General features: G+C 46.9%; 1 protein-coding gene, 1 long non-coding RNA gene and 1 pseudogene across 2 annotated transcripts in view; 2 read left to right on the top strand and 1 right to left on the bottom strand.

The window, feature by feature from the left end:
- The first annotated feature begins 96 nt into the window (after positions 1 to 96).
- LOC136398124 (eukaryotic translation initiation factor 2 subunit 3, X-linked pseudogene) lies at positions 97 to 2,486 on the top strand (annotated as a pseudogene).
- Positions 2,487 to 5,173: 2,687 nt separating this feature from the next.
- On the bottom strand, positions 5,174 to 19,583 carry LOC136398674 (uncharacterized). Its single transcript, XR_010750027.1, has 2 exons — positions 19,471 to 19,583; positions 5,174 to 5,554 (listed from the first exon to the last, which is right to left on the bottom strand). It is a non-coding gene; the product is annotated as an uncharacterized lncRNA (long non-coding RNA).
- WTAP (WT1 associated protein) overlaps positions 19,542 to 20,009 on the top strand; it is a 30,627-nt gene continuing 30,159 nt past the window's right edge. Inside the window, exon 1 of the mRNA XM_066372901.1 lies at positions 19,542 to 19,602. The gene's annotated coding sequence lies outside the window, so the exon portion shown is untranslated. The remainder of the gene's footprint in view (positions 19,603 to 20,009) is intronic.

The raw sequence follows: 20,009 nt of genomic DNA, 5'->3' as shown, positions 1-20,009 counted from the left end.
CCTTCTCCAGTGTGCCGCGGGAATCAGGGTGACCACTGGCCGCGTTTCCCGGCGGGTCGTCCACGGGAAGGCCGAATCCCCCCCCCAAGGTGTCAAATGGTACGGTCCGGGGCTCCGCCCACGTTGGCACCGCCCTACGGGCCCCGGAGTAGGAGACGCGATCCCGGGGGTCTGCGAGGGTGTGCCCGCCGGTTCCCTGGGGCAGCCCCGGGGTCAGGAGAGCTTCCCGGAGGAGAGACTTCTGTTTCCCCGAACCGCCTTGGCGCGCCCCGGCGCGTCCGCGAGGAAGGGCGGGTCCCGGGTGCTGGGAAGCTGTAGGGCCAGTGGACCCAAACACTGCCCGGAACGGCCTTTCTTTCCGAGATAAGTGACCTTGGGACCTCCAACAGGCCCGAGCCAGGCCAAGGGCGGCCTGGTAATGGTGTTGCTGAACACCAAGGATAGGCCAGAGACTGCCTATCCTTTTTGCATACCTTTACCTTTATTTCATCCTGAGGATAGGTATTGTGGACTCCAGGCTACAGTTCGAGTTCACTGAAGTTAAGCAGGTTGCCCCGCTCACACTGTTAATGAGTCAAGATTAGAACTCACAGTTCATATTTTCTCGGGTACTAAGACCTGCCCGTCAAGTCTTGAGTATTTGTTAGGTGTGACGTTCTGAACTAACCACTGGGAAAACAGGAAAGCAGTACAGCAGAGTACTCTTTCCTACAACGTCTTGTAGTCTAATAAGCTTTAAGTATCAAACGCTTTCTCAACAATTAAAAAAAAAAACCTGAGTTGTGTGAATCCTCCTTATATAGAAGTTAGGAAAGCTTTACACTGTACTGGCTTGAGTTGGGCCCTTCTTGAAAAGAATAATAAAAGGAAGCAGGTAATAGGTGTTTAATAAAGAACCTCATCTCTCTTGGCAGATTGTGGGAGGCAGGGGGAGGGGGGGCGCTGGGGCGCTGGAACTACGCTGGGAAAGCCACCTTTCTCACCAGGATCTCACCACCTTAGATGTTACAAAATTGACACCGCTTTCACATGAAGTTATCAGCAGACAAGCCACAATTAACATAGATACAACTGGTCCTGTAGCTCATGGAAAGCTCCCAGTCCTGAGTTGTTTCTGAAGTTCACACTGTCAGGTTCAAAAAAGAACTAGCCTGACCTGTGGTGGTGCAGTGGATGAGGTGTTGACTGGGAATGCTGAGGTTCAAGACCCCTGGCTTGCCAGGTCTTCCTGTTCCTCCTTCCCCCAGCCTTTCTCTCTCTCTCTCCTCTCTAAATCAATAAAATAAAATCTAAACAAACAAAACTAAAGGGTGCATGCAGGAGCCTATCTCCCCTTCTCTCACTTAAAAATAATAGTAATAGTAATGGCCCTGGCCGGTTTGCTCAGTGGATAGAGCGTCGGCCCCGGGTATGAATGTCCTGGGTTCGACTCAGGTCAGGGCACACAGGAGAAGCGACCATTGACTTCCCTCCCCCTTCTCTCCCTCCTCCCCTCCTTCAGCCACTGGCTGATTGGCTCCAGCCTTGGCCCCAGACAGGGGTTGCCTAGTGGATCCCTGTGGATCCCAGTGGTGAAGCATGTGGTAGTCCGTCTCACTACCTCCCCGCCTCTCACTTAAAATAATAATAATAAATGAACTAGAAAAATATTATAATTAAGCTTAGATATGCTAATGCTAAGATTCACAAACTTGATGACCCAAGTAGTCCTGGGCCAGTATGGTACAGAGCCAGTGGAAGCAGTACACCTGAGCAGTATCCCGCAGGTCAAAGGGCACCTCAAATTAACTAGACATGTTTCCTTGTCCATTGTGCGGGCCACGACATTTTGATGGCTACTATGTTGAACGAATGTAGCTTCTGTCCCTAGCTGGTAATGAGTCTTGTCCTCAGTCTCACACTTCTGAACACCTGGCTGCTACAGAAATCATGAAACTGAAGCATATTTTCATTCTACAAAATAAAATTGATTTGGTAAAAGAAAGCCTGGCTAAAGAACAATATGAGCAGATCCTTGTTTTATTGGCACAAGGTACAGTAGCAGAAGTATCATTCCAGTTTCTGCTCAGCTGAAATACAAAACTGAAATATTAGGTCCTTTGATGTCAACAAACCTGGCTGTGAAAGTTGATAACCTTAAAGGGGTAAGGGGTGGCTGGTGATAGTATTCTAAAAGGAGTGTTTAAAAGGTGGGCCAGGAGATAGAAGTCAAATCTGGAATTATTTCCAAAGACAGTGAAGGAAATGGTATGTAAAACCAGTCTTCTCCAAAATCGATCACTGTTTGCAGAATCTTCAGTATGCTGCTTCGGGAGGACTGATTGGAGTTGGGACAGAAATGGGCCCCACTCTGTGCCGGGCTGAGAGAATGGTAGGGCGGGTATGTGCGTGATCCGCTAGGAGCTTTATCTGAGATCTTCACAGAATTGGAACTCTCCTGTGTCCTGATTAGATGGCTTCTGGCTGTTATTTTTATGTTTCAGTGATGAAAATTTAACCTCTAGTACTTAAAATAGGGTCTACAATAAATACAAAACTTGGCATAATGTTGGATTGAATCTACCAGACATTAATCATCCCCAAATGACTAATTTACACATCAATGCAGGTTTGAAATGAAACTATTCGCTACAACCAGCTTCTGCTGGAGAACATGTACCACTGAACCTGTTTAAAATATCTAGTTTTTCTTATTTTCATCATTCATGTTGGAGTAGCTCCAGGCTTGAAAGGTCTGGTATACCAGCAAAAACTTGAAAACACAAATTCTTGAAGACCAGCTTCCCTTTGCCTTATATTTTAGTTGCTTTATCTTTGCAATTTTGAGTGCAAAGAAATAGGTTCAAATAAAATTATCCAGTAGAGAGGAAAAGAATTTCTGTTTTCTTCCACCTCCTTCACAACTCCCTACTCCCCACCTTACCCCTCTCCTGCCCTCCCTCCGAGGATGACTAGGCTTTGGATTAAGGGACTAGCAAGGGGAACCACCCGGCTTGACTTCCCAGCAGGAGGGCTGGGGCTTGCTGGCAGTCAGAAGACTGTAACCAAGGGTGTGTTGGGGTGAAGGAGGAAATATGGGTTGGAAGCAGACTATGGATGTCCTCAAAACAAACATATGGTTGGTGTCAAGAAATTGAGAAGCATTTTGGCAGAAATGAAACTCATCAAAAGTAGTTTTTCAGGCAAGATGGTCTGGCATCGATATCACGAGGGGCAGGCTAGTTGGCAAACTGTTATATGAATCCTAGCATGAGGTACCAAGAGCCAGTTTTAGGGTACCCTCTATGAGAACTGGAAGAAAGAGGGATGTTGAGGACTGGAACAACAGAATTCAGTCACTGATAAAAGGGCTTGATCTAGTGAGTACAAAATATCCCTGTCAGGAGAGAGCCCAGTCAGACTGTATCCGTGGGCTCTTGTTTGGACAGATGATGATACTTTGAGATTTAAATTGACCCCCCAGGATGTGCCTTATTTATAATTGATTTTTTATTTAAGTACAGTTGGTATACAACCTTATACTGGTTCTATTAGTTTCCGGTGGACAAAATAGTGATTCGGCATTTTTATACCTTACCATGTCATCACCCCACTAATTCTAGTGATCATCTGTCACCATGTAAACTATCACAATAGTATTGGCCATATTCCCCTTCCCCTTTTGCATTTTCCTTCATTCATTTCATTTGCAGGGAGAAGGAATGTACAAACTGGGTGTTCTGTTTACTCAGGTATCAGGTGAGCTATGATGAGGCCAGGTTGAGTAGAGAGCAGGTAATTACAGTAAGGTGGGCTATGAAGTTCAGTGGAAATAGGGTGAGAGCAACAGCTTGGATGTGCCCAATTGTGTAACAGTACTGTTGAAACCGGAATGAGAGTGAGCTGGTAAAAGGTAAGAAAACACAGTGGTGATAAGTAACCACCAGGTACAGAATGTCGGTTTCCTCTCGGAGGAAATGCTGTTGAGGTGGAACAGAAGTGAAATTTATTTATTTATTTTCATTTACAGTTGACATTCTGTATTGTAGCTTCAGCATCGTAGTTGACATTTATATAATTTAAAAAGAACCCTGGCCGGTTGGCTCAGTGGTAGAGCGTCGGCCTAGCGTGCGGAGGACCCGGGTTCGATTCCTGGCCAGGGCACACAGGAGAAGCGCCCATTTGCTTCTCCACCCCTCTGCCGTGCTTTCCTCTGTCTCTCTCTTCTCCTCCCGCAGCCAAGGCTCCATTGGAGCAAAGATGGCCCGGGCGCTGGGGATGGCTCTGTGGCCTCTGCCTCAGGCGCTAGAGTGGCTCTGGTCGCAGCATGGCGACGCCCAGGATGGGCATAGCATCGCCCCCTGGTGGGCAGAGCGTCACCCCGTGGTGGGCATGCCGGGTGGATCCCGGTCGGGCGCATGCGGGAGTCTGTCTGACTGTCTCTCCCCGTTTCCAGTTTCAGAAAAATGAAAAAAAATAATAATAATTAAAAAAAAAAAAGAGATCACCTGATAGTCCTAGTACCCACCTGGCACCATACAGTTATTACAAAGGACATGCCCTTTTAAACAAGTAACAAAGATGGGGGATTGAGGAAGTGACGGTAACAGTCAAATAGGAGTGTCTCTAACATGCCATCTGTCATCAGCTACATCCTTCCAGAAGACAACCTCAACCATAAGAGTATCTGAGATTGAGACCCAGGGCTTGTAGAGTATGGGAGGTAATGAGAAGGAAGTTTCTTACCTCCTTTGCCTATCACGCCCAATAAACAGGACTCTCTCCTTTTTGTGTGGCCACGGTATGCAGTACTCATGCAATGAGCCCAAGGAGTTAGACAGATGGCAGTTGACCGGGGTCTGTCCCAGATTCCTCCAGCTCAGGATGTTGTCGGCCACATCAGGGTGCCATGATTATAGGTTTCTCTTAAATAAACTTCTGAGGGCTCCTTCACAGCCCTCCTCAGACCCACCAGCACCACCTAGGGGTCCCGAAACTTTTTACACAGTTCACTGTCCCTCAGACCGTTGGAGGGCCGCCACATACAGTGCTCCTTTCACTGACCACCAATGAAAGAGGTGGCCCTTCCGGAAGTGCGGTGGGGGGCCGGATAAATGGCCTCAGGGGGCTGCATGCGGCCTGCGGGCCGTAGTTTGGGGACGCCTGATAGACCAACATATTGGAGGAGGCCAAATGGAGGTTGAGCTGAAATCATTTGCAGCCAGCTGTTATTAATTACATTCCAGGTCTAGGAACATACAGCCACAGTGTCTCAAACACAGAAGAGTGTACTCCCTCATATAAGAGATCTGGAGCAGGGAGTCCAGGGCTGGATGACAGTGTCATCAAGAACTCAGGGTCCTCTGTCCTCAGAGTCACCTCACGACCTAGGTCAGCTTCTACAGCACCTTTCCATGAACAGGGAAGGGCAGAGGTTGGGCCCCAGCAGTCCTCCTTTTAAGGATCCTTTGTGATAGATTCACCCAACAAATTCCACTGAGAATTCAGGTGCAAAGCTACAGCCAGCTGTGGAGGAAGCTGGGAAGTGCATCATTCAGCTGTGAAGATCTCCAGTCTGAAAAAAGTGGAATTCTGTCACTAAAGGGAAAATGATTAATGGTTTGGAAAATATTCTTCTTTAAGGCAGTATTTCTACATACTAGGACATGAACTTTGAGCACTAGTGGAATGACCTTAGCTACATTTTCTTTTCTCTCTCTCTCTCTCTCTCTCTCCCTTTTTCTTTTCAACCTTTTTTTTTTTTGTACAAAAACAGAGAGTCCGAGAGAGGGATAGATAGGGACAGACAGACAGGAACAGAGAGAGATGAGAAGCATCAATCATTAGTTTTTCGTTGCGACACCTTAGCTGTTCATTGATTGCTTTCTCATATGTGCCTTGACTGCGGGCCTTCAGCAGACTGAGTAAGCCCTTGCCTGAGCCAGCGACCTTGGGTCCAAACTGGTGAGCTTTGCTCAAACCAGATAAGCCCGCTCAAGCTGGTGACCTCGGGGTCTCGAACCTGGGTCCTCCGCATCCCAGTCCAATGCTCTATCCACTGCGCCACCGCCTGGTCAGGCTCTTTTCAACCTTTGTATCATAAATCTTACCCAGATAGGAATCTATGTGAAATGCTGCACCAGCTTTCCCTTTGCATAACAGGTTGTTAATAGGACTAAGAGGAGCACTTAAATTACTAAGATAAAACCAGCGATCCAGGCTAAAAGAGAAAGTGATGATAGAGATTTAGCACCATTTACAAGGAGTTCCAAGTGAGCTGCTCCCCTGCCACATCGTCAGGCTAATTATAATTAGATTGCATCCTGGCCCTGGCCGGTTGGCTCAGTGGTAGAGCGTCGGCCTGGCGTGCAGGAGGTCCGGGTTCGACACAGGAGAAGCGCCCATCTGCTTCTCCACCCCTCCCCCTCTCCTTCCTCTCTGTCTCTCTCTTCCCCTCCCACAGCCAAGGCTCCATTGGAGCAAAGTTGGCCCAGGCGCTGAGGATGGCTTTGTGGCCTCTGCCTCAGGTGCTAGAATGGCTCTAGTTGCAACAGAGCCCCCAGATGGGCAGAGCATCACCCCCTGGTGGGCGTGCCGGGTGGATCCCGGTTGGGAGCATGCGGGAGTCTGTCTGACTGCCTCCCCGTTTCCAACTTCAGAAAAATACAAAAAAAAAAAAAAATTAGATTGCATCCTCAAAGAACACATTAAGTACTGGAAAGGAAAGGGGGAGCTTGGCTCAGAACAAGTGTTTTATTGAACAAGATGTGTCGTCTTATTCTTTATAGCCATAAAGGAATTAGAGAAGCAATGTTACTGAGCATATAGCAATATGTGCCAGGTCCTAGGTCAGATAATGTACCTCATCTCTCACTTCACACATCTCTTTGAAGTGGTTTATTATTCCTCTTCTTCCCAAAGATAGTAAGTGACCTAACCAACGTCACACACAGAACTCATACATAGTCGAGGTGGGCTTCGAATGTATTCTTCTCCCTGTAACCTAGACTTAGTTCTGTGCCTTTAACAGTTCCTTGCACATGAGTTGAGCTCAATCTGATCTTGTTTGTGTGTGGCCCAAGTTCTGAAACTTCCTTCTGTGCTGCCCCCCAACTTACCCTGTCTTCTCAACTCCTAACTGATCACTGGCCTCATCTCTTGCATACATACTGAGGCCATACTCTTGGATCTAATGCTTGATACTGCTCCTTGGCGCTCATATTGGATCATGTGGCCCTTGAATCACATTTGCTTCTTAGCCATAGTGAGGACCCAGCTTCCTGGAGCCGCCCTTGGTGATGGCCCACCGGGCTGACTCCTCCCATCCTTGTCTATGGAGAGAGTCAGAGCTGCGAGCCATGAACCTGGGAAACCAGAACAGAACGGAGGAAGGGTGGAGAGAAAGTTGTGCCATGTTTAAGAGTCCAGCGGATTCCTCCAGAAGATCCTCCGCAGAGACTGCAGCGCCTGCCCTGAACCACCACCATCATCAGTACGCCAGGCAGATTCCCGAGGGTTCTCCAGAGAAACAGAGCCAGCGAGATGTGTACAGAAAGAGAGAAAGAAGTCCTGGCAGGGTGGCTCAGTGGATAAATCATTGACCAGCACGCTAGAGGTCATGGGTTCAAAAAACAATCAATAAGTGCACAACTAAATGGAACTACTAAGTGAAACAATGATTTGCTTCTTTCTCACTCTCCCTCTCTTCCTCTCTCTGTCTTCCTCCCTTCTCTCTCTCTCTCAAATTAATGGAAAAATTAAAAAAGAAAGATGTTGATTGATTTTTAGAGCGAGAGAGAGAGAGAGAGACATAGATTTGTTATTCTACTCATTTATGCAATCATTGGTTGGTTCTTGTATGTGCCCTGACCAGGGATTGAACTTGCAACCTTGGCATACCTAGACAACGCTCTAACCAACTGAGCTACCCAGCAGGGCAACACATTTCTACGAATAACTCGCAGGAGCTACCCAAGATGAACTGAGCCAGACTACTGAGGGCAATGACAAAGCATAAGGCTCTCAAGCTGGCTGTCTCCTGGTCAGCACATGCCAGGGGCTGTACCCCACACCATGAGGTCAACTCAGAAGAACCAGAGTGGGTATGCAGGAGGCATGGCCCCATACACTACAGCAGTTCATGCCAGAACTCAGTCCACTGGGAACAGCATAGACATTGGTCCCATTCCAGGAATGTCACTACCCCATCATGGCCCTCATCACTCTACTGTGGTGCTAGCTACCTCTGCATTGGCCCTCTGGTGGGAACTGGATAAAATCATGTAAAGTAAGCCTGTGTTTTCACCCTATGAATATTAATTTTCATGTCCTATCAGTGATGTACAAACGAGCAACTCTCTTCATCTCAACACTGACCCTGAACTTTCCAGGTTCCCTTGAGCAGACATCTTAGTTTTGTCCCAGACCAGATTAGAACTTCAACCCGTTATGAGCTGAGTCATGTCCCCCAAAACCCATACATTGAAGCCCTGACCCCTGTACCGAACATGCATCACCTGCCGGACCGCAGTCTGCTCCCAGCCTGACAACCCTCAGCCCCTCCGTGGTCACGTCTACTCGGCCTGCAAACGGCCCTGCCGGGAAATGCTCTGGTGAGCTAATGAGCGGGAAGACAGGTAACCTCCACGGAGAGGAGAGCACAGTCGGTGGGACGCAGTCAGTTAGAGCACAGGCTGAATGATGACCACGGTCCGGGAAAGAACTGTGTGCCTGCAAAGAGTATACTAATAAAGGAAGCGGTGTGTGTGCCCTCACCCCAGCTTTCTGAATGAAATGTAAACGGCCCTGGCCAGAGAGTTTCATCCCAATGCTCAAAGGTTGCGGGTTTGAGCAACAAACCCAGTCAGGGCACAAACAGGAACAGATTGAGGTTTCAGTCTCTCTCTCTCCCCCTCTCTTCCTCTCTCTCTAAAATCAATCAACAAATTAAAAATTGTTAAAGGGGCCTGACCTGCAGTGGCGCAGTGGATAAGGCGTTGATCTGGAAGACTGAGGTTACTGGTTTGAAACCCAGGGCTTGTCCGGTCAAGGCACATATGGGAGTTGATGCTTCCTGCTCCTCCCCCCTTCTCTTTCTCTCTCTCTTTTCTCAAAAATGAATAAATAAAATATTTAAAAAATAAAAACAATAATTTATTTTAAAAAATGTCTAGGCCCTGGCCATTGGCTCAGAGGTAGAGCATCGGCCTGGCGTGCGGGGGACCCGGGTTCGATTTCCGGCCAGGGCACGTAGGAGAAGCGCCCATCTGCTTCTCCACCACCCCCCCTTCCTCTCTGTCTCTCTCTTCCCCTCCCGCAGCCAAGGCTCCATTGGAGCAAAGATGGCCGGGCGCTGGGGATGGCTCCTTGGCTTCTGCCCCAGGCGCTAGAGCAGCTCTGGTCGCTGCAGAGCGACGCCCCGGAGGGGCAGAGCATCGCCCCCTGGTGGGCGTGCCGGGTGGATCCCGGTCGGGCGCATGCGGGAGTCTGTCTGTCTCTCCCCGTTTCCAGCTTCAGAAAAATACAAAAAAAAAAAAATGTCTAGGTAAATGCCTGTGAACAATGACAAATGTCACTCAGCAGGCATACTGATTGAACAACTACGTGCGGAACAGTGGGGTGCTGGGCAAAAGGGGGACAGGACAGTGACCACACTTCCAACTGCAGGAAGGGCGACAGAACCACCACCGCACACAAATACTGATAACAGCCAGTGCTTCCTGAATACCCACATGCAAGAATCTATGAACCGGTTGTGTTTAATCCCCATGAATGGTTTACCAAGTTTTACAAAGAAATTGAGAAAAAGTAATTTCCCCAGTCACTGAGCTAGAAACAAATAACCCAGGACTTAAACCTAAGTCTGCTTGACCCAAAGGCCCATGTCTTTCCACTGTTCTATGCCATGCTAGGCCAAATAAATGCAGGGGTGGGCAAAAGTGGGTTTACAGTTGTGAGTACACAAAAGTTTATTCTTGTATTATTCATTAATTACTGTGGTATCTTCCATACAGATAACTGTAAATCTACTTTTGCCCCTCCCTGAATAATAGAAGCTTTTTTTATTTATTCATTTTTATTAGAGAGAGAGAGGAAAGAGAGAGAACAGAGGGAGGAGCAGGAAGCAACTCCTGTATGTGCCTTGACCAGGCAAGCCCAGGGTTTCGAACCAGCAACTTCAGCATTCCAGGTCAATGCTTTACCCAGTGTGCCACCACAGGTCAGGCTAATAGAAGCTTTTTTAAAATGCACAGTCCACCTCAACAACTTTCCAGATGATTAGACATCTTTGGTTCCTCTGTAGAGCATACAGAGAGCCATAGCCCTGGAATCATCAGGGCTAGATGACTCACTACTGCCACCAACAGGTTGGGTGCTTACCAATAGTCCGGTGTAGTTCTCCAATCACTTACGCCCAGTTTACTTATTTCCTAGTTATTGAAATTACGTACTTTAATTAAGTACTGTGTAAACTAACAGAAAATGAGTTTGAAAAGGAAACGTTTACTTTAATAGAAACTAAATGGAATGCTTTGTAAAGACTCAATAAAGGTGAGTGGCTAAAAATAATCACTGTTCAATTAGATGTGGTAAAAAAAAAATATGTATATAAGATTGGCAAAATCATTAAAAAGGTAAAAAATTAGATCACTTGGCAGGTGCCTTTAAGTTCCCATGCCATTTCTGAGAATTGAAAACGGAAATCACAGACAATGCATTACTAGGGTGGTGATGAGTAAGTCCAGCGATTTTCTGCCTCTTTATCTGAAAAGTATTCAGTGAATATGCATTGTATGTTTTAAGTTAAAACGCACTGTTTAAGGTAAGCATGTGACATTTTATTCTGATTCCAACTTTGATCCCATAGAATAAAAAGACTTTGTCTCTTAGTGTTAAACGAAGAACAGATCTATCCAAAGTGCATTCTGGAAGTTAGGTTTAAATGTCTGGTCTTTTGTCCCACACAAAGCTCTTGGCTATATGAATTCTGGGGTCCCGCGATGTCTGAGGTCTGAGACATCCTTCCACCTGGGAAATGGCGCTCGAGGGCGGACTGTGGCTACTCCCTCATTGTCTTCCCCCCAAGTTGAGGTATAATTGACAAAAACTAAGATAGTGAAAATAAATGTCTGGTCTTTGATATCATGTCTATTTTTGTTAAAATTTGACTTTCCATTGGCCTACTTTTCTTTTAGGTTTACCATAACCTTTCAAAGTCCAAGGAGAGGTTTGGTTTTCTTAAGGTTCCCTGGAGCAAACTCAGTCTCTCGGTTTTTTGTTTTTAAGATTTATTTGTTGATTTTTTTTTTATTTTTTTTTTAGCAAGAGAAATGAGAGAGAGAGAGAGAGCAAGAGAAGTGGGAAGCATCAACTCATAGTAGTTGCTTCTCATACATGACTTGACCGGGCAAGCCCAAGATTTTGAACCAGCGACCTCAGCACTCCAGGTCGATGCTCTATCCACTGCGCCATCGCAGGCCAGGCAGTCTCTCAGTTTTTGAACTGAACTCTAGGTGAGGAATTCTCAGTGATGGAGTGGTCTCCAAAATGACGAGAGAAAAGAGTCCGCTTACAACAACCGCCAGGCAAGACAAGAGGAGTCAAGTCCGAGTCCCCCACAACGGGTCCCTCGCGGCCACTGCCATGAACAGTAACCCCACTCCCTCCGTCCTGCAGCTCAGAACCTGGAGACGTCAGAAACCATGGCCAGCCTGCTGACGGAGAGCAAGGCAGGAAGCGGGGAGCCGCCGGCCCGCTGTGGGCTGCTAGCCTGCTTCAGGCCCACACCCAAGGGGGAGAAGCCTCGACTTTAAGTCAGGGTCAGGGTTTTATTCCATAGGACTGGGCACAGAAGATTGCGCCTGTGCTCTGACTTAAAGTGACTCTATGACCTTTTGTTACCTAAGAATTAAGAAAAAAAAAACCCACACACCAAAATCAAGGACCCAGCATTTTGGTTCAAGGACAAAGAAAAAACAAGCCCACCAGGCCAATGTAAATACAACATGGGTGACTAAAGGGAAGTCACATTATGATCACATCCCAGGAGTCACTTACTCAGTGTGCTAGTTACTCAATGTACTAGTAACACATCAGTAAAATGTCTACCAGAAAGTCTTCCGTAACTGTGGCACTGGAGTGTCACTGCAGATTTCCAGCAGTAATGTGGGGTTTTTCCTCATGAGTCATTTCAGTGGGGATTTTAGAGCTTACGCCACCATCTTGCCTGGGAGTACCCACCCCCAACCAAATGGGACCTTTAAATTTCGAAAAGAGTATGCAAATCTACAACTTAAATTTTTCTAGGCATTTTATGGCTTCCTTGGTTGTTTTCAAACGTGTCTTGAAATTCTTTCAGAAGAGTGTTGAGTAACAAATATGAGCTGCTCGGACAGCTAACCTCCCATCTCTTCAGGGTGTGCATCTTTATAACACGCCAGGATGCACGTTCCCCGCCTTTCTCTCCGTCAGCTGGAAGAGGGGAAAGACAATGCGAAAGCTTGTTTGGGGCCGGGCCTGCCCGTGGTGCTGCACATCCCCTCTGCCCGCCCGTGTACATTATCTGGAACTGGCCACGTGGTCATATTTGACAAGAGAACAGAGACCACGTAGCTCACCTCTATAACCAAGAAGAGGAAAAGAACTTGGTAACTATTTAACAAGTCCAGTCACCACCATATATATAGTGGGGATATGAGATATCTCTCACAAAAATTAGGGCATATTTCAAAATGAATATGAAGGGATAAAAAAAAGAAGCATTTTTTTAATTAAACAAGAACATCAGAAAAGCAAACAACTCAAAGAAAGTTGATTATGCAAATGAGACACAAACCCAACTTTCAGTTCATTGGTGAAAATGCACTATACAAAAGGCTGAAAGTACTGGAGTACCTGCATGTTCCCTGATCTTGAAAGTGCATTTTGAAATATCCTCTAATTTTTGTGAGCAGTGTATATGTATGTATGTGTGTGTGTGTATATATATGATTCTATGACTGGTGAAGATTAAGGTGTACATTAGTATTCACGGGACACCAAGAAGTGTGATGACAGCCTGACTGGGCAGTGGCGCAGTGGATAGAGCCTCGGACTAGGATGTGGAGGATTCAGGTTCGAGACCCTGAGGTCGCCAGTTTGAGCGCTGGCTCATCTGGTTTGAGCAAAGCTCACCAGCTTGCGCCCAAGGTCGCTGGCTTGAGCAAGGGGTCATTCAGTCTGCTGTAGCCCCACGGTCAAGGCACATACAAGAAAGCAATCAATGAACAACTAAGATGCCGTAATGAAGAATTGATGCTTCTCATCTCTCTCCCTTCCCTCTCTCTGACTCTCTGTCACAAAATAAATAAATTAAAAAAAAAAAAAAAGTGTGACGACATAACTTATTAGTCCTGTCGGGAGGCAATTTTTCCTCTATCCTTCCAGGTTCTTTTGACTGGTCTGATAATTAAGTAGACACAGATTAACTGAAGGAAAAAAAGCAAACTAAACTTAGTACATACAGGAACCCCAAGATACGAGACTCGAGGGCAAAGCAGGCAATTGAGGCTCAGATGCCGCCTGAGCTCAGGAATGGGAGTGAGGGCTCCTAGATCGCTACTGAGGTCATTGCTGAACCTCAGAACAACCTGACTCCAGCTTCTCCAAAGGCCAAGGCTAAAGCCACACATGCTGCGAATTTTGGAAAATACCTAGGTCAAGGGCATACCCTGATTTATACTTGAAAAACTTACTATCTTTTTTCCCTGGCCAATTGGCTGTGGAAAAGCGTTGGCCTCGCCTGTGGAAGTCCCGGGTTCGATTCCTGGTCAGGACACACAGGAGAAGTGTCCATCTGCTTCTCCACCCCTCCCCCTCTCCTTCTTCTCTACCTCTCTTCCCCTCCCACAGCCAAGGTTCCACTGGAGCAAAGTTGGCCCAAGCACTGAGGACAGCTCCACAGCCTCCGCCTCAGGCTCTAGAAGGGATCTGGCCGCAATGGAGCAACGCCCCAGATGGGCAGGGCAGAGCATCGCTCCCTAGTGGGTGTGCCGGGTGGTCGGGCGTAGGCAGGAGTTTGCGGGACATTCTCACTTCAGAAAAAAACAAACAAAAAACCACTTACCTTTTTAATGACTTCTAGTAAGATTCTTTTTTTTTTTTTTTTGTATTTTTCTGAAGCTAGAATCGGGGAGAGACCGTCAGACAGACTCCTGCATGCGCCGGACCGGGATCTACCCGGCACGCCCACCAGGGGCCAAGCTCTGCCCCTCCGGGGCGTCGCTCTGTTGCAACCAGAGCCACTCTAGCGCCTGGGGCAGAGGCCAAGGAGCCATCCCCAGCACCCGGGCCATCTTTGCTCCAATGGAGCCTTGGCTGCGGGAGGGGAAGAGAGAGACAGAGGAAGGAGGGGGGGGGGTGGAGAAACAAATGGGCGCTTCTCCTATGTGCCCTGGCCGGGAATCGAACCCGGGTCTCCCGCACGCCAGGCCGACGCTCTACTGCTGAGCCAACCAGCCAGGGCCTAGTAAGATTCTTATACAGAACAAGCTCATTCATCTGCTGGCATTTATCCTGTCTTGTTCATTCCTTGTTTTCAATGTCTGAGGCCCTGGAACTCTCCCTGGCTCTCATCAGTCCTTTCTTCCAGGGCCTGGGTCCCTTTCTCTGCAACTGGCTTTCTCCTGGGGTCCTAATTGGAATGTAACTGGCCACCACAGGGCCCTACCTCCTTCCTGCATCACCTCCTCCTCCAGGATTCCCTCACTGCTGAGCCCTGCTCAGACAATGGGCCTCTGGAAACTTCCATTCGCCTAAACACACCTAAGTTTTCCATGCCTTTGGGACACAGCCTTGACAGCCCAGTTTTCCTTATTAAGACTGTGGCCACGGCAGCCCTTGTAGCTTACCTCCTACCCAGACCTGTGCCTCTTACCATTTTGCTACTCCTCTGACTGCGCAGAAGCACTAGTCAAACATCCTGGATCATTCTGCTTAGAGGATATTTATTTATTTTCTTCTTTTCCAAGTGAGAGGAGAGACAGAGACAGACTCCTCCATGTACCCCCACCAGCATCCACTCAGCAACCCACATCTAGGGGTCTGCCCATCTGGGCCATGCTCGTAACTGAGCTAATTTTAGCACCTGAGGTAGAGGCTCCACCTCAGTGCCCGGGGCTGATGCACTTGAACCAATCAAGCCATGGCTGCAGGAGAGGAAGAGAGAGAAAAAGAGAGAGAGAGAAGAGGGAGGGGAAGGGTAGAGAAGATGGTCGCTTCCCCTGTGTGCCCTGACCAGGAATCAAACCTGGGACATCCACAAGCCAGGCCAACACTCTACCACTGAGCCAACCAGCCTGAGCCAAGGCAGTTTCTATAGATGCAAGCAGCCCAGCCTCTCCCAGCCTGCTGAGACAAGAAGGGAGGGGTAATGAAGCACTTTCTCTCCTGCACATCTCTCATCAGAGAAAATCCTTCTCAGAAACCCCAGGCGATTTCCTCTGGTACTGGCCAGAACTGGTCAACTGGCCGTCTGTCTGGAAGAAGACTGGATGCCACTCTTTGGTAAAGAAGACTCCAGTACCCACAACTGACCAGGGTTTCTCCTCAGAGAGATTCTGTGCACCCAGAGGTGTTGGAAACAGAGAGGGAGTTCTCTCAGTCATCACACAAATAGAGAGATTAACACTGATATTTAATGGCTTGGTCTAGGGATTCTAGAAGTCCTAAAATACACAGAATACTTGCACACAAAAAAACTCATCCTACCCAATATACCAATGCCACTTCTATTGAGAAACATTGGCTTAGACCAGCCATAATTCATCCCCTGGGCTGAAGATATTACGACTCAAACACAATCATGGGACCATCAGCAAGAAGAGGAACGTGGCTCCAGCAGTGTGTGTCATGTACCCTGCTGGACGTCTGAAGGAGTATAATGATGCTGAGTCATGCTGGCACACTCAATCCTCTTCGAAAAACACTGTTATTTATACTAAATGGGTGACAAGGGGAAAACTACAGAAATCAAGACTGTCTCCAAGGCGGACTTTATTTTTTGCAATGAAGGGAATTCCCAGTAACTGGAAAACCTTGTTTCAAGAAGTAACTCTAAATTCCCCACACCTCTATTGTCTCTGCTCCCTGCCCCAAACAAGGATTCAGAATGATGAAAACACAACTGGATAGCTAGATTTGGGGGATAAACATCTCCTTTGTAGACTCTGTACTTCGTAAAATGTGGCAGATATTTAGTAAATGTTTCTTCGGTATATGACAAATACATTGATTCAAAATGATACAAGGAAACAAAACTGGAAATTGTTCAGCATTGTGTTATAGGAAATAGGTACAATAAAATAAAAATTTTAAAATAGTAGTAAAAATTATGATAGAAATCTATTAATTTTAAAATACAATTTTTTTAGAGCGCCAGTGGAGTCCTTTGTGGTCTGCAAAGAAAATAAAAACTAAACATTATTAGCTTTAATTATCACTTAAAAATTTGTATGTTAGGCCCTAGCTGGTTGGCTCAGTGGTAGAGTGTCGACCCGGCATGTGGATGTCCCAGGTTCAATTCCCAGTCAGGGGACACAGGAGAAGTGTTCATCTGCTTTTCCACCCTTTCCTCTCACTTCTCTCTCTCTCTTTTCTCCTCCCATCTTGCAGCCGTGGCTTGATTAGAGTAAGTTGGCCCCAGGTGCTGAGGATGGCTCCATGGCCTCTGCCTCAGGCGCTAAGAGCTTGGTTGCTGAGCAACAGAGCAATGCCCCAGAGGGGCACAGCATCGCCCTCTAGTGGGCTTGCCAGATGGATCCCAGTCAGGGTGCATGCCGAGTCTGTCTCTGCCTTCCCTCCTCTAACTGAATATTTAAAAAAAAAGTTTTTTGGCATAGGAGGTAATAATTAATTTTGCGGGTATTATTAGATTTGAACTACAAGTCTTTCTCCTGTACAGGTACTTTCTGAAAACTGGATGTTGTTTCACTCTTACAGATTCTAAATTTGATCACTTGGTTCTAGTGGTGACCACTAGATGGCTCCACTACACAACGTGTGTTCTCTACAGTTAGATAAATCACCTATGGAGTGATATTTTGGTGCCACATAAATACTCCTATTTCTCAGCAATCTATCATCTGAACGTTTTAAAGTCCATTGATAATCCTTGCCTACATCAATTATTTTAGGATTTGCATAATGGTCATTTCCTTTTTTTATTTTATTATTATTTTTTATTGTATTTTTCTGAAGCTGTAAACCAGGAGGCAGACAGACTCCCGCATGCGCCCGACCAGGATCCACCCGGCATGCCCACCAGGGGGCGATGCTCTGCCCATCTGGGGCGTCGCTCTGTTGCAACCAGAGCCATTCTAGAGCCTGAGGCAGAAGCCAGAGAGCCATCCTCAGCTCCCGGCCAACTTTGCTCCAGTGGAGCCTTGGCTGCGGGAGGGGAAGAGAGAGACAGAGAGGAAGGAGAGGGGGAGGAGTGGAGAAGCAGATGGGCACTTCTCCTGTGTGCCCTGGCCGGGAATCAAACCCGGGACTCCTGCACACCAGGCCGACGCTCTACCACTGAGCCAACTGGCCAGGGCATAATAGTCATTTTCTAACTACATAATTTATTCCATATTTATTTGCTAGCACCCTATTGTAAAAACAGGGCAAATACTATTTTTCCTTTTCATAACTAATTTTCAGTGTATGGAGTTAGTGTAGTAATTTCTAATGATGGACAAGTCTCCTGCCCCCTTCTCTTTCAAGTATAACTACAGAGTATGGATGTTTTTTAATCTATTCAGTATTTACTATCAGCTATAGTTATTTGCTAAAATTGCCCTAAATTTGGCCTGTCGGAGATCCTTTCAAGCTTGCTTCTTTCGCTTTTAAGTTTTACTTTAAAGAAAAACAACATACAGCTTTGCCTGTGGTGGCACAGTGCAGAGTGTCTACCTGGAATGCTGAGGTCACTGGTTTGAAACCCTGCGCTTGCTTGGTCAAGACACACACATATGACAAGCAATCAATGAACAACTAAAGTGAAGCAAATTGTTTCTTTCCCCTTTCTCTCTTCTCTCTGTAATATCAATAAATAAAATATTTTCTTTTCTATAACTAAAAAATACAAATGAACCTGGGCAGACCATATATCTGACCTGCAACTTGCAGCAAAGCACCTAGGAAACCTACTCCCTTATCTCTAATAACTAGCCCAGGAAGCCAGCTTGCTAAGAGACTTAGAGGAAGTTAGACTGCTATCTCTGTAACAATGCAGAAGGCTAAACAAACCTTCTACAACAGCTCAAAATGGCCGTTGTTCATTAAAAATTGACAGCTTCCCTATTTGTCCCCACTTCCAATTTAGATCCAAACGCACCCTAACCCATACATGAATGCCCCGCCTCTAAGCCAGCTGCCTCCAGCTTCCACGCCCATCGCCCCCATCAGGGCACACCTGGGCCTACCTTTTATGCCTCTAAGAAGCTCTCCCCCTCTTCTGCCCGCCTTTGCGTCTCTGCCCAACACAAGGGTCTCTCTTGCTACAGCAAGTTCTGAATAAATAGCCCTTGTTTTTCTGTTTGTTGGTCTTAATTTATTTCCACACCTTACTGAGGTATAATTTACATATATATTAGGCTGTAACTTGTATGAGGTATAATATACATGAGTTAATTTACACTGAGTGCACCCATTTCAGTGTACAGTTGAATGAATTTTGGTAAACATATATAGCTGGGTCATACCACCCTGCCCATAATGTAGAACATTTTCCTCAATCCCAAGTTTCTTCAGGTTCCTTTCCAGTCAGTTTCTGTTCCTTTCCCCTCCCACCCACGCACAGACTTGACTTCTATAATAATGGGTTAGTTCTACCTGTTCTAAGTCCTGTTGACATATTCTCATTAGCCTCTCATTCCGGAACAACAAAATGTCTGACTTAATATAAACTTTCCCTACCCCAAAACGGGAATCAGTGCTCAAATTGCTATTTCCGATTTAAACAAATTGACAGGTTTTTTCCTGAACTTCCTTGATCTTATGTTTGTATTTCATTTTTCTTACACTGAAGGTCTTGTATAACATTAAAACATTTGTGTATCATACAATACAGTTTCAAAACCACGGCAACAATATTACCCCTCATTATAAACCATGTAACCGGGGGCTCACTTCAAACCACAAAACAATACCGTCCTAATAATGTGCTCTCCATTCTAAGTGAGGACGAACGGCCTTTTATATTTAAAGACCATTGCTCTTCTTTTCTGTCCATGTTCCTGCGCATTTTTCTCTTTGGATGTGGTCTTTTTCAGTTTTGAAGAGTCCTGTGATGGAAGCTGCAGATATTTTCTCCATATTGATCTGATTTACTGAGGATATACCCTGATCCTTTTGACCATTTGGAGTATACTTTAATCTCATCCTTATAAATCGCCTCATTCCAGGACACCTTGGGGGATAAACAGTTTTGGTAAAGCCGGATAAGGGCAGACCAATCAAAACAATTACCTGACCCCTGCAGTAACTGTAAGAAACTGCTTCTCGCTCACCGGGTAACACCATCACGCTTATGCAACGGTCCGGATGGCACCAAGTACGGCGTGAGGAAGTGGGTTCGAACTACAAAACTCATCTGATCAGGTTAACACCGCGCAGGACGCGCCTTCCCCGCGTTTCTGGGTTAGCAAGGTGCCCCTAGAGCGGCTGACAAAGGCACAAGCTCCGTCCGCTAGACAATAGCTCCCCCGTGTCGCCTCGAAATGCCAAGTCCGGGATGAACCAGGACCCAGAGGGCCGCAATTCACGCAGGAAGAGAAAGCACCCGTTGCTAACCGCTCAGGACACGCCACGGCGAGGGCGAGGGTAGCCGAAACCGACCCCACGCCGGCCCCCGGCCCCGCCCTCGAGCGCGCACCTGGCCGGCGGGCCGGCGCGCGGACGCATCACCGACAGGCTTTGTGAGCGGGTATCCAATCACGCGCCGCCCGGGCTCGGATTCCTCCGCCGGAGGCCGCGCCGCAGCCGCAGGTGGCAGGCGAGCGCGTCCA

The sequence above is a fragment of the Saccopteryx leptura genome, chromosome 3 (genome assembly GCF_036850995.1).
Source record: "Saccopteryx leptura isolate mSacLep1 chromosome 3, mSacLep1_pri_phased_curated, whole genome shotgun sequence".
Lineage (NCBI taxonomy): Eukaryota > Metazoa > Chordata > Mammalia > Chiroptera > Emballonuridae > Saccopteryx > Saccopteryx leptura.
Note: the sequence above shows the minus strand (reverse complement) of the source record. Positions and strands in the feature narration are given on the sequence as shown.